Source organism: Phalacrocorax carbo, chromosome Z (genome assembly GCF_963921805.1).
Source record: "Phalacrocorax carbo chromosome Z, bPhaCar2.1, whole genome shotgun sequence".
NCBI classification, from domain to species: Eukaryota; Metazoa; Chordata; class Aves; order Suliformes; family Phalacrocoracidae; genus Phalacrocorax; species Phalacrocorax carbo.
Genome location: NC_087548.1, coordinates 17,762,967 through 17,777,595, shown reverse-complemented (window position 1 = coordinate 17,777,595; position 14,629 = coordinate 17,762,967). Strand labels below are relative to the sequence as shown.

The 14,629-nt window shown below is 37.1% G+C and overlaps 1 long non-coding RNA gene across 4 annotated transcripts in view; it reads right to left on the bottom strand.

The window, feature by feature from the left end:
• Positions 1 to 14,629, bottom strand: part of LOC135310505 (uncharacterized) — a 59,556-nt gene that overhangs the window by 27,760 nt on the left and 17,167 nt on the right. The window contains exons 2-4 of one of the 4 annotated variants that reach the window (XR_010370585.1): positions 8,692 to 8,809; positions 3,266 to 3,394; positions 731 to 779 (exon numbers count right to left, since the gene is read on the bottom strand). The exons of 2 other annotated variants lie outside the window; for them this stretch is intronic. This is a non-coding gene — a long non-coding RNA (uncharacterized LOC135310505). The remainder of the gene's footprint in view (positions 1 to 730; positions 780 to 3,265; positions 3,395 to 8,691; positions 8,810 to 14,629) is intronic. One more of the 4 variants, XR_010370586.1, reaches the window with a different exon arrangement.

The following is a 14,629-nucleotide window of genomic DNA, read 5'->3' as shown; positions in this document are numbered from 1 at the left end:
CTTGCTCAAGAACCTCAGATATTATATTAATATATTAATTCTGTCTCCCTTTTAAAAGTGTATTTCTCAATGACTTTTGGAAAGACGGACTGTAGCATGGAGATTCTTCTTAGATTTCTCCTGAGCGACAGTAATTGGTGAAACAGTAATAGTGCATTGAGTTTACATAAAGCAAGACTCATCACATTAATTCATTTGATATACACTCCAGAGGGCTGGAGCACCTCTCCTGTGAGGACAGGCTGAGAGAGTTGGGGTTGTTCACTCTGGAGAAGAGAAGGCTGCAGGAGGACCTTACAGTGGCCTTTCAGTACTTAGAGAAGGCTTATATGAAAGACAGGAATAAAAGTTTTAGCAGGACCTTTTGCAATAGGACAAGGGGTAACAGTTTTAAAGTAAAAAAGGATAGATTTAGACTAGATATCAGGAAGAATTTTTTTACAGTGAAAGTGGTGAAACACTGGAAGTGTTGCCCAGAGAGGTGGTCAATGCCCCATCCCTGGAAACATTCAAGGTCAGGCTGGATGGGGCCCTGAGCAGCCTGATCTAGTTGAAGATGTCCCTGCTCATTGCTGGGGAGTTGGATGAGATGACCTTTAAAGGCCCCATTCCATGATTATATAATTCAGTCAGGGAACAAAACAAACTGCTACTGGCTTGCATGGAGGGGATTAAACAGGAACGCTATTTTCTCAGTTTCCCCAGCAAAAACAACCTGATATTTTCCTACCTGTTTTGTAAAGAAATATTCTTACCACCTTCTCATTCCTCCTGCTAGCCTGCATGAAATACAAGGTTGGATACTGTTAGTAGATACTTCTTAGTGGCTGCGTCTTACGCTCCTTTAAACCTGCACTACTAGTCTACAGCTTTTTATTTTGAAAAACACATGCTCTAAAACTGGGATTGTGAAGATCAAGCTTTTCACATGTATCTACTACAAGCAAAACTGAACTATCAGTCACCAAAACTCAGCTTTATCATGAAATGACCCCTTTATACAAAGCACTACTTTACCAAGGGTCCTGACAATGAAGTCTGGGGAACCTGTTGCCCTTTGAGAGCAAATATTTATTTGAAAAGTGAGTAAGAAATCCTATGAAAACAAGCATCTTGCCAAGATTTTTGCAGCACCTATGCTGCTATACAGCAAATCCATAAATCTTTATAAAGTTCAAGATGCCTTAGTTTTCCACAGCGTGACATGGTTAAATGGCGTAAAATAACATAAAATTCTGAAAAGTCCTTCTAAAACACAAATGAATTTTTTCAGTGATATCTCTAATCTTAGTTTATATGTCTCATTTCTCCAGTGATGCCTTTGACTAAGCATCCTGTTAGCACTAAATATAATCCTTCCAGAACTGATTTTGGCTAAGGTTTGGAATACATTTTAGCAGAGTAGATTTAATGCAAACTCCTTGATCTACTGTTGCACCAGCAGTCTCCTGAGTAGACATACCTTGATCTTAACATATTGCTATGGCCTTATCAGATGAAAAGTCAGCTTTCCTTTTTCAGTATTTGGCATAACAGATCATAATGCGGTCATTCTATTTAACTGTTAAGCCTTAGCTGTTAGTTCAGACTGTGAATAGAGTGGGCATCCATCAGTCTGCACTGGACTGCATGGATATGGTATTGCCCAAGCCATGACAGGAAAGTACAGAATACTCAATTTCATCAGCTTGTCTTCCCAAATGCTTGGGAATGCTTGTATGCTTGTCTTCTGAAAAACTACTATCAAAATGCATAAAATTGTATTTTTCTTACGGAACATAACTCCAGACTAGAAAAAGTGCCCTTTTTAATACTTTGCTGTTAAAGTATAGGTGAGGTGAGGGTTGCTGATATCCACACATTGAATTATAGCTGAGGTTTTTTCCAATCAAGTGGTTTATCTGTGCTAATGACACCTGTTAACTAGCTATTTTGTGACAGAGAAAAACAACTCTGATTTTTATCTCATCACTGAGTAGACAAAAGCATGTCCTAAATCTGTGTGCACTGCAAAGCAGTCACTGCCAGTTTTTGCAGCTTGGCTGTGAAGCAAAAACATAGTTTTCTCAGTGTACTTTTTTCCATTTGGAAATATCTTCAGAAGCAGTGGTCACACTGTGAAAAGTTAAGAGAATAAAAAAGAAAAGAAGGAGGATTATTCTATTTTGAAACCTTGATAGTTCAATAACCTAACTTTTCCATCTGGGGAAACTATATTATTCCTGAGCAGTAAAAACAAATCTCTGCTTAGTCACAGTTAAGACCATGGTATTGACAATCACGTTATTATTTCCCTGTCTTTTAAAGTCTTCCGCAGTGAAATCCTAAAAATAATAGAAACATGCTTCACAGAAATCTGACTAAATTTCTTTGTCCTAGGAAACTATCTAGGAAGATATTAGGATCTTCTTTTCAACTAATGCCGAATTATACAAATTTGGAAAAAAAATTTCAAATTACCTTCTCATAAAACAGATATGATTTAAGCAATCCAGATAGAGACCATGGAAAGGAAAATAATCAGTAGAACTATTTAATCATCTGTAAGTAAGGCAACAATTCCTAGAACTGAACTAATGAAAAAAAAAGGTAGAGGAGGAAATGCATTATTAAAGCATTGATGAACTGAAACTCAGAGGCTGCACAATGTCATCATTCTGGATTTGGAGTGTTTGTGATGTAACAAACCCTGGGCAGCTCCTCAAATGCTGGTCAACATATATTGGAATATTAATAAACATATCAAGCTAAATTTCTAAATTGTCTGTTGAAGTACTAACTAAGTGTGTTCTCAAGCTTAAAACTAGAGGATCACACAAATATGCCTAGAGGTAAATAACTGAATTCTTTTCAGTTCCCTGAATCTTGCTCGACTAACCAAAATGACCCTTTCTTGCTCAGCAGAGCCTTTTCATATATAACTTATTCTTAGATAGAAGGAAAGATCTTATTCTAAAAGGGAAAGAATGGTTCATTGACTTCATCGTGCTTTGGATCAGGCTAAATAAAAACAACAAAACCCTGAAGGCAAATCTGTTTTATTTTCCTGGTCTGCAAATAGCAGTAGCTAGGAAGCTTGACATCCTGTATCAGCAAGGGACACTGGGGGAAAGTGCTGGTGATAAGACTTCACTGTCAGATGTGGGCAAGGGAAAAATAACTTTAAAATCGGCATTCCAGAAATGAAGGTGAAATCTTGTCCCCAGGAAAGTGGGCAGAGTTTTTTCCCATGATATTCAAGAAGGTAGCAGCATTATGTCCTCACGTTATTTCAATTTCTTGTCACAGATCTATTATTGTCTCTATGGCATGAACCACTTCTTCTGTTGTTTTGTTGATGGCACTGTTAGAAATCTCAATTATCCATGCTGTGGCTGTATAAATTTCATCCATACTACAAATTGGTCCGTTTTAATCAGCAACAGAAGGAAGGAAAAAGGATTCTTAAAACAGAGAAAAGTGACCTTACAAAGAACTATATTACTTCCATTCTATGCTGTGTTTTCTTTATTTCTGTACCCACTGCCCCCCCCCCCCCCCCCCCCGCCCAAAAGAAAACTTACAAGAAAAATATGTAGGGAGACCTAATATCCCAGTACCAAGAAGGCCTCCTCCATTTTGATTTTTTGCGCAGTCTTCTAGGACATTACTCCCAGATGGGAAGGTTTCAACTTTTGTGTCTCAGCAAACGCTAAAGTGTCTCTGTGACTGTATGAGCTCCACCCGTGAACAGAACCCATGATGCTGCTGATCTCTCTGATGAGCTGAAACTAGCAAACAAGATAGACTTTCCAGGTCTTTTAGTTTCTTCCTCATTAAGCCTAAGAATTTGTTTTGTTCCAGATATATACCCTATGGCAGAAAACCAGGCAAATAAAATTTCAGTAGAAGAAAGCACACTGCGTAACTGTGACAATTTACAGTTGAGTCGGTTAGGAATTGTGCTAGCATATGGCTTAATTAAATAAAAGCCTATTTTAAAAGGTTACTCTGTGTGCAGCTGTTAATATGTAAGCATTCAGTACTGAACATAGAGAAAAGCTCCAAGGCAATTTTGTTCATTTAAACATCAAAAAATAAGCATCAAAAGAGAAAACTGGACTTAGTATTTTGATTTTTTTTTTAAAATTCTAGTTTTATTAGTTGAAGGCAGCTCCTTAGGCAGCAGATTTAAAATCTGTAGGCAGGAAAGCCCACTGTGAAGTCTACAAACTCTTAGACCCATATTCAACAGCAGAGGGAAGCAGAATAGGACAGAAAATATTTCTACACAGCAAGAAAAATCTGAGTCTGCCAAAGATGACTAGAGTTGCTGCTATATTACTGCCAGCAGTGCATATGTTTCTTATGGGCAACTGAATGCTTTCCATTCAGTGCGTAAGAATCCTGTTCTCTTGACCTATATTAACTGGAAATGCTCTAAAATTGTCTGAAATGGAGCCATACAGCAACCTCCCAGATATAATTATTCCCTGCTCTGTCAAATGTCTGAATAATTTTTTTTACACATGTATATACGGGCTATTGCTCTTAGTGTCCCAGTGAGGAGATAGATGCCTTCACTTAAAATTCAGACAAAACAACAACAAAAAATTAATTCAAAATATGTTTAGATTGCATCTTAAGTGGGCTTTCTGGCAAGCCCAGACAATCCAGTTTAGGCATACTGTGGGACAACACTAGGTTTGCTCGCTGGCCTATATTTTCTCCTTAGAAAGAGAGTGTACATATGCGTGCATGTGTGGATGGAAAACTGCACAGACAGATTTTGTTCTACGAGGAGTGAGTCAATGTGCTCAGGGCAAGTGTCCAGGTCTGGAAACTGGGAAGGTTTCCCAGATCCCAAAGTACAGACATAGCCACAGAGAGCCAGGGTCTGGCTCCCCACTTCTCTGGTTTTCATGCTTTGATTGTCCAAAAGGGTCTGAAAACAGGTCTAAAAGTCTTCACTGTTGTTTACTTTTTCATAAAAGCTGTCTTCAAAGAAGAAAGAAGAAATGTGAATACTGACATGAAAAACTTGAGATCCCAGCTCTCAGATCCTCATGGATCAGTTTGATCAGAAACCAAAAATAAGGACCCGAATAAGGAGCTGGACTGAGACAGAAAGGAAAATCTCCAGCAGTAAAACATAGCACATGAGAGCACATGTTTCAGAGGGAATGGTGTAGCACAGCTCTTCAACAACAGAACAAACAATAAAATCGGCCAATCATTCCTTCTGTAGGCTTAGGAGAGAGCATTCAAAAATAAAAAAAACATTGAAGAGAGAGAGCTGCATCCAAACAAGCCACCAAGACTGTGGAATATCCACATCTTTGCTGGAAACCTATAGGCACAGTGTTTCCTCCTGTCCAATGGATTTATGACCTACACAGTCAGTGAAAAGTTTCCTATTCTTGTATATCACCATTTTTGAGTTTCATAGGACTTCCAAGCACTTTCCACAACAAAGATTAAACCACACCAAAACTCAAATGTAGCAGCTTTATATCAAATACCTAACAGAGTGTAGAAATAATACACAAAAATAAAGACTATCACATCTCACTGAAACTCTGAGAAGGTTTTTTCTTAGAGGTTTTTCACACAGGACACTGACTAAGCTTCACTTTGCTTACTTTCTGGATCAGACCAACAAAACTATAAATGAAAATGGTGCAGTAGTACAACACAGTATTCTCCCATTTTCTTGACAGCAAATGATTCAAATACTTCAAAAAATAATTAGATCAGGCTAACTACATTTAAAGTGATAGCAATCCAATCCCTCTACTAGGGTTACACTTTTCTCTCCATATTTCTGACAATCAGAAGTTGCTAAATGTGGCTGATAGAAATAGAAATCTTACGTGTTGGTCTCCTTCAGGCTACCAGTAACTTCATCTACTTCAATGTCAGTTACCAAGGGAACCAACAAATTGAGTCAGCGATAAACAGGGTAATCAATTTTAGTTATTTTCCTCTGCCTTTCTGTACAAAGGCAAAATGTCCTTTTATCTCAGTAAGCTGATCAAGCACAGGTTTGGCCACTTGTTCAATTAATACAGCTCATATAAAAAACAATAATTCTGCTACACCACAACAGTAGATCTTGACAGCTGGGTGAACTGAGAACTAGCCATCTTCACAAATGCTAAATTAAAGCTTGCAAAAATGTCACAGCTCTTACTAACTGACTGTTTAGAAATGCCTTGTCCTTGAAAGTCAAATGGGCAGTGTGGACATAAATGCTGAGATCAATTTGATCTTCTTTTTTCACCCACTTCCAGCTAGCCCTGAACTGAGTAACATCAAAGATTCAAAATAGAAGGAAACAAATTTTGGGCTCAGACTTCAGATACACCTGAAAAACACTAAGGCAAATCTCAGAGAGTAGAATGACAATAAGATGTGTGTCTAGAAAAACATTTTGGAGTAAATTTTTTAGTGGAAGAACTTTTGCAGAAACAGCAATGTGGTTACCATTTGGAGTCCCTAAAAGAAGCAAAAAGAGATTGTGGCAGTCATGGCAGAAAGTAGTCCAAAACCCAGATATTCCTTGGTTTGTGAGCAGTGGAATGTGGATCAGATGCATTTTTAGAAGTCAGGTACCCAGGTCACAACCTGTCTTTGAATTGATATATCCCAGGCCTGATGAAGTCAGTGGAAGTTTTTACCATGAGAGTTTTGCATCGGGTGTCGTCATTCAAATATGAGAAAGAATACACTGACAATAAACATAAATAATTAATTTAAGATTAAAGGTAGAAAAAAGTGACAATATAAAATTTATAGAAAGAGCTTCACATATAAAACCATAATACTTAATATAAAATTCAGCCCCAAATCACTGATAACTACTTTTTAAAAGAATAAAAGTGTGCCTTAATTTAAATTAGGTGAGAAAAGGGATGAAATAATAGAGAAAAATATATTCCTAACACTGAAAAATGAAATTCCAGTACTACAGAGACATTCGTCTACAGGTTTTTTATTTAATGACACTGAGTTTCTACCAGTCCTCTATCCCAACTATAATTCAATATCCTTAGAAATAACAGAAAATTTATCTGTCCATTCACACTAGAATAGTTTTGAAGCAGAAGCTATGAAGGAATTTGAAATCAAAGCAATCTCTACTGACTTCAAAGAGCAATTTATATTATTTCTATTTATGGGAAAGAGATTCATTACACTATGTGTAAATGTGAAAGCGAATACCCTTTAGCAAAAGCATTCTTTTCTGTGAAGGCTTATTTAGTAGTTTTGTAGTCAAACTTTTGTTAGATCCTAGGAGTTTTCAAGCAAGTATGCTGCAAACAAGATGACAATTGATCTCTGCAGGGGTGCACTGGGGTCATGTTTGGTAATACTTTGTTACAGATGAACTAAATTTCCATTGAGAGTTGCTAATTGGGCCAGAAATCTGCTCACCCATCTGCTGGCAAAGACTGTTAACTGTGCCATGCTGGAGAGAGAGAACCTCTTCTTACCTTTGCTATATTGGTAAGTGCAGAGATCACCTGGAGGCAAATAAAGGAATGGCAAAACTAGAAACTAGGAACAGCAAGGTTATCTTTCAGATGTAATGAAGAAGAAGACATCAACTTCTCAAACAGGTGATTCTTCCACTTCTTCAGTAGGAGCTCTGCTTCTTTTTGTGCCTCTCCTACTGATAGTACAAGCACATGATAAGATGCAGATTCTTGAATTTGGTCCCTGATAGCAAGTCTTCAACTCTGCCATTTTTGCAAGCTCTTCTGTTTCTTTTAAAGTAGACTTGCGTTTACTTGTCAGGCAGCCAAGCAAATTCCTTTTTCACTTCTAATAAATATTTGATAAGGAACTGCAACGTTAGAAACCCAATTGTTTTGGAAGACTGTTCTTTACTAATTTTCAAACAGGAAGCTAGATTCAATGTTTTGCCTAATATATTTGGATTTCCTTGCTTTGCTAAAATACGGCTATAGATTTAAACTTGCTCTTCAGCAAAGCACTTAAAAAATCAAGCTGTTTTGAAATATTTTCTTTTAAAAACATAAATATATATTAATAAATACTAAAATATGTGAATGCAAACACTATGTACCCATAAAGATTCTAACTTTCGTGGTACACATGATCCCATCACCTGAATTTCCTTGGATGTTTCCATCCCCCTCTCCGGCTGGTGCTGTCAGTCTGGAAGGAGTGTTGAGAAACTGTTGCTAATGAGAAAGGTTGGTTCTGTTGTGTCATTCGTAACAGCTAGACTTAAAGGCAGCACTGAACAAGTACCTATATCCCTTCCTTTGTTTCTGTGTCTCCCCACAATGTTTAGCTGATGAATCAGACTTCAGCTAAATTAAAGAATGCTTGGATTCCTTTTGACAGGCACAATTAGTGTTTAGAAACTATATTGATTAATTCAGGAAAGAATAGGAATACTTCCAAAACTATCTAGTCAAACCTGTGTCTGAACACTGATATTCATTAATTCTATTTTTATAAAGAATATTAGATATTCACTGCATTTGTATTACATACACAAAAGTATCCCAGATAAAGAGATAATAAACCTTTGGAAAGGTTGATTTAAAAGTTGTCGTAGGTGAATATGTAGTGGAAAGATTTATAATTGGAAAAGCACCACCTACTAGTGCTGGCTTGTTAAACTCTTATTCTTGCCAAGATGTTGCTATAGGGAATGGCTTTGAACAATCCTCATACCTCATCTGTCCAAGCTACCTCTGCCAACCTTCACCAGCCTGGGATATCACATCATTAAGACCAAAGAGCTGGAAAGCATTTGGCAATTTGCTTAGAGCCCAAAGCACTCTGTCATGTCCTAGAAGAAAAAAATCTTTTTAGTGTTCAGAATCAAAACAATTTAGAGATCTGTTTCATATTACTATCCTCATATTCAAAGATCAAAAGATCTGTTTAGATGCTGCATTACCAGATTATGTTTTGTAACATTTTATCTGGCTTTTACCCAAGAAAACCAAATATTACCATAAGTCTCGCACCCTTCCTGTAGACTGCAGTTCTACAAGTTCTGTAAATTTTCTAGCCAATAATTAGAAAGTCTCTTGTAATTTGTTGTAATAATATATATATATAGCTTTTATTCTGTTTTGTGATGAGCCATGAAACATGAGATTACCTTCCATAAAAACTGTAGGACTTTTTTACTCTGTTTATGCTAAGATTTTTGTGCAGTTTGTTTCTGATCTCTATTTTTTAAGAGAGAGGAAAATAATTCATGAAGTTAGGGTCTGCTTACAGGACTGTTATTAAAGCACCATAACTTGTATAAAGCATGCTTAACATTTAACACTGCTCTCGATTGCTTTGTTAATGTTTCATAAATGTTGTTTCTTAAATACCTAATAATACAAAGTAAAACCATTAAAAAGTTACAGATATGTAAATATAAACCACAGATTTAGCACTCCATTTAATCTGTTCTTGTGTTGATAACAGAAAAGGAGGTAAGATAATTTATGTATATAATTCCTCTTACTGCAAGTGTTAAGAAAAAAAAAAGTTCCAGCACACACATTAGCTACACAGTCAACATTTACATATCAAAACTTAGTTTCTTGCACAGTGGTACATTTCAGTCATCAGTCTGTATTCAGTGAGTCTTATGAATCATGGCCCCTTAGAAATTCTTTGATTTAACAATTAAGGTTGTACAGATAAAGGAGAGACCTAAAGGACAAAAAATTAAATTTAGAAGTTGCAGTAATTGGTGGGCCTGGATGACAGGTTCAGTAGATGGCCCAGCTTAGTACTCAGCAAGTTTGGTTAAACTTTAGCAGTATGAGGAATATACAAAATAAATTTAAATATATGATCGATGTGTTGTCAGGATCTTCAAATGCTTTAGCCTCCTAGATTTATTTTATACTGATTCTCTGCTAGCAATGACAGCCCATTGCTACTTTTTTTTAAACCTACATGGCAAATTGTATGAAACAGCAGCACTGCAGAGCAGTCAACTGTGATTCTAAACATTGAAAGGATTTTTTTTTAAAGATCTGTCCTCTGAGGAGGTCTATCTGCTGGGAGCCCTGGTAATGCAATTTGGAGTGACAGAAATTCAAGTCTCTCCAGTAGTTTCTCTATCATGCAAGATGTTGACCACAAACATCACATGGCCATCAGAAGTATTTTTCTTTGGTTCAGGAGTGCACATTTAGTGGTCACCACTTACTGTGCCTTGGCTCAAAAAGTGGGGAGAACTAAGAGCATCCAGCTTTGTTTCTTTCAGACAATGCCAATCTGGAAGAGCTATTCCAGCCACTAATATGTTTTCTGGCCAACTGGGAAGACTACAGGTTGTATGAAGTAAAACTCCTGAAACATGTGCGTGGCAGACACTGTGTCCCCCTCATCAGCAGTTCTACTGTAGGGATCCGCTGCTCTCCTCTCCTCCAGTGCTTTTTGCTCTCACAGGCATTGGCAATAACAGTATCTTTGTGAAACTTGTGCTTCCTACCTAAGGAGAACTGGTTCCAGAATTGGTGGCCTGCCAAAAAAATGCAGAGAACTTCAGATTCAAGACAAGACTTTTATATGCTTCTGGGTTATAACCTGTCTTTGTGTAGGTGCTGCTTCACAGCTAAGAGGAGATGGGAGGACTGTGAAAGACAATCTGCTGAGCATACAGGAGAGCCAGATCTTCTGCAAAAGAGGTGGCAGTGCCAATCATAGGAACGGGAAGAATTGTGACTCTGAATCATGATTCTTTTTTGTTTCAGGCCACTGCAGTTTCATTTCACCCTTTCTTCCAGGCATAATCCTCCTCCTTATGCCTCTCCCTACATGCCTTTTTCTCTCTTTTCATTTGTATTTTCGTATTCATGAGAAAGAATTGGTCCTTGAAGAAACTGTTATCTTATCTGGTTTGTAGTCCAGCTAAGGCATAGCTGTCTGAAGAAGGATGCAACAAAGAAGACCCTAGTTATGTGCAAAGTCCAGTCCATTGTGGGAAAATGAGTAGTAGCCTCAGCAATGCTTTAACAAAGATTTGACCGAACTAAATCTGGATCCAGACCTGAGTCTTCTTTTAAAAGCATTTCAAGGCTGACAAGTCAGATTTATCTGTTGCACCTCCTATGCAGTCAAAACTGAATTGGTGTGATTGTTTTTTTGAAGGGACTTACACCTTCATCATTACTTTCCTTCCTCACCCCTGATTTCCCCTCTTAAATGACCATTGGTATGTAGTTAGACTGGAATCAAACAGTAAAATATTTTTCTGCAAATAATGGCAATCTTCTTAAAAGCACCAGATGTAGTTGTCCCTTCTTTACTGTGGATTAGATTGAAAATCCATTTGTAAGAATTAACATCATCTTATGAATTCTGGTTAGACGTTAAATTAATATTTTATCTTCCCATAATAAGTAAGCATTTTAAGATATTCAGCTTAACCATTTGTGCTGCTGTTAGTGACTTTAATGTTTCCCAAACTGATACAAATGAAAGTACAGCCCACATCATCAATTTAATACACTCAAGGTTTTAGAGTACTCTGTTTCTTAAATCTACACAATCTTTCAGAATCATTATCTATATTGTCTGAAACAGAAATAGCAAGTGCCAAAACACAAAAAGACCACCATAATAACTTTATAACTGAAGAAAAAACTGAACATTTATTTTCTACCTGCTTCTAGAGTTCATAAACTCCAGTCTGCTTTTTGCTAAACAAGCTGTGCTGCCTTTAAAGAAGTCCATGTAATTATAAATGAAACCATGATATCATAAACTAACAACAGATCCAGTATAATTTTTAAACAGAAAACCTAAAACAATACTACCAGAAAATCAGGGCTGCCATACTTATTTCAAATTACTATTGGTCCTTGAATTTACAGGTTGCAAACATGACTTTTCTGACATGTTCACTAATTTTGCTTTGAGCTCCATATTTTCTTTTACTGTTTGGTTTTTTTGAGGGTGTTTTTTTTCCTTCATTTTTTTCTTTATTTTTAATATATATATATGTTTATAAGATGCAATTGGAAATCTGCCTTAGGTAAAGGAACATGTCTATCTGGAGTGGATTATTATTTGCACTCTGATTTGCACGTGTGGTAAATAACAGCTACAGAAAACCCAAGAAACAATGTTTTTATATATCACCCTAAATCTGCAGAACTTAAGATATCAAGTACTTAAAAATCACATGGTCTGTGAGAACATTATTCATGTGCTAAAATGTTTGTCAGGATAAGGCCTGATAACAGCACAGATAATTCTCACAAGTCATCCATAACATCAAAAAATGTTATTCACGAAGTGATAATACCTATCATGTGCAAAGACTGTGGAATCTAGCCCTATCTAACCTATTGCACTTAGATTTGAAAATACTGAAAACTATTAAATACCCCTCTATTCCATAATCCATTTTGTGCCAGTGTACACTATGAGACATTCTACTATGTGATGTGAATGGCTACTTTCCTAGAGAAATTAACGACACCTTACAGCATTCAATGGGAGGGTAAAAGGGTAAACGGGTAAAGGGAAAACAAAAAGAAGGTAATTACTATTTTTGTAGCTTGGACAACCGTTTAGTCTCAAATATTCAGTGTAATATGTCACAGTAAAATGGTGAAGAAATTTTATCTCCCTTTCAGGATTAGTTGATATACACTGTTGTCAGCTGCCTGTTTTGGGATTCAAGTTAATCTTTTAAAATAACTCCTACAGGCAAATAGTTTTCACCATTCATTTGCATGGTGAGGTTTAGCTGAAGCTTGCAGCAGTTTTACAGCACAGTGTCTGACATCTTGCAAATTAGAGCAGCCTCTGCAGCTTTTTGAGAATAATTACATAGCTTCATTTCATTTATTTAGGGAGCACAGACAGAGTTATCTTTAAATGGTTGAAATTGCCTTACACTTAAAAATAATTCCACCCTACTTTATTTGTAATTCATCTAGCTGGAATAATTCTGTATTTGATAGTTCAGTGTCACCCTTTCCTGTAAGTAACTGTTTTGACTGACACTAAATAATATAACCCAAATGAGAAACAAACTTCAAATGTTGAGGTTTCCACCACAGGAAAGATTGTTCTTCACATTCAGTATTGACAGACCTCACTCATTAGGTCACAATCAAAAATAGCAAACAGAAATCGCTGCTAATGGGTAACTGTCAAAATACACAGCATGAAGGTTGACAGTTTCCCTACAAGACAGTCAGGGATAAACCTTCCTCCCCTCTGCACAGTGATACCCAAATCTCATCTGAAGAGCACAACCAAACCTAAGCAAACTTCCACTAGCAGCCACTTTCCTTAAGGAAGGTGTTGTGAAGGCATCCACTTTCATTCTTTAATTTTCAGTCAATGACGTGAATGATCCTGTGATGAATTTTGCCTGGGCTATTCTGAAAGACAAAGGCTCAGTGCCAGCACTGCCTCACAGAGCAGTGAGCTGGAGAACCACAGGAGCCAAGGAAATTCAACTTGGTCTGAACCGATATTCCTGCAAGAGCAATAGAAGCCAGCACACCTGCTATTGCTAAATTAAAAAAATAAAACCCAAAAAAAGGATTCAGAAAGCATATAATTCAGACTATTTAAGGACAATGGGGCCTTCGCTATGTGCTTCTTTCTCCAGGACATTGACAAAAATGTTGAAAAAACCCTCTCCCTCACCAGTCCTGTCAACCTCCACTGCTGATTTGTTTCCACCCTGAAAAGTGATCATTAAATGAGCCCTACCCTTTACTTCCTATATCTTAATCAGTTTTCTGTTCTCAAGAGGACCTGTCCTCCAAACCTGTGGCAATTTGCAAAAGAAAAAATACCCAGAAATTCAACCCAATCCTAATTATGATAAAGAAATAGACCCTTTCAAATTCTTTTCATGAGTTACATACACACGTTTGCAGACTGACAACCAGATGTTAATAGGATATGCAAGGGGGAAGGAGGGAGGAAGGGAGAGGGAGGAACTTCTGTGCCTTATTTGTTGCCTCTCTTTTTGGCAGTGAGAGTGCCACAGGAACCTTCTTGGAGATCGGAAATATTACACAGTCCAGGAGCACTACAGGTGGTCTAGTGCTTACAAGAAAACAGTCCAGTATTTAGAGGAACTCTTGAGCTAATAAGCCATGCTGTGTAGCGACTTACGTAAGTAGCCTAAGAATAATTTGTTTGCAGCATTCCTGATCATAACAGATGCCAGAAAGATAGCTGTAGAGAAGGAGCTCGCAAACACAAATAGGTAAGATGCTACAGAAACTGTGATGTGAGAAAAATAAATGGCTAAGACAAACTAGTGGTATCTAGAAAACCCTTCAAAATTTAAGACTATAGCTTGAACAGCTAAAACCACTATTTTCTCCAGCTGTAATGACAGAATGGGGAAGCTGCTGGTAAGTACAAGTAAGTCCTACTAAACTGCAAAAGATGATTGAGAAAACCCACAGTTATACCAGAGGAAAAAATTTTCCCAGTAGAGATACCCCAGATGACAGGCATAAGTTTGTTTCCCCAAAGGCTCTTCCAAAACTGCTAGTGGTCATGACACTCATAAAATATCTGCATATATCTTCATAATATAATAAGAAAGCACACAGGAAAGATCCCTAAGAGAACAATCATCCCTCTCTGGTCAATGGTATTTTTTAAGCAT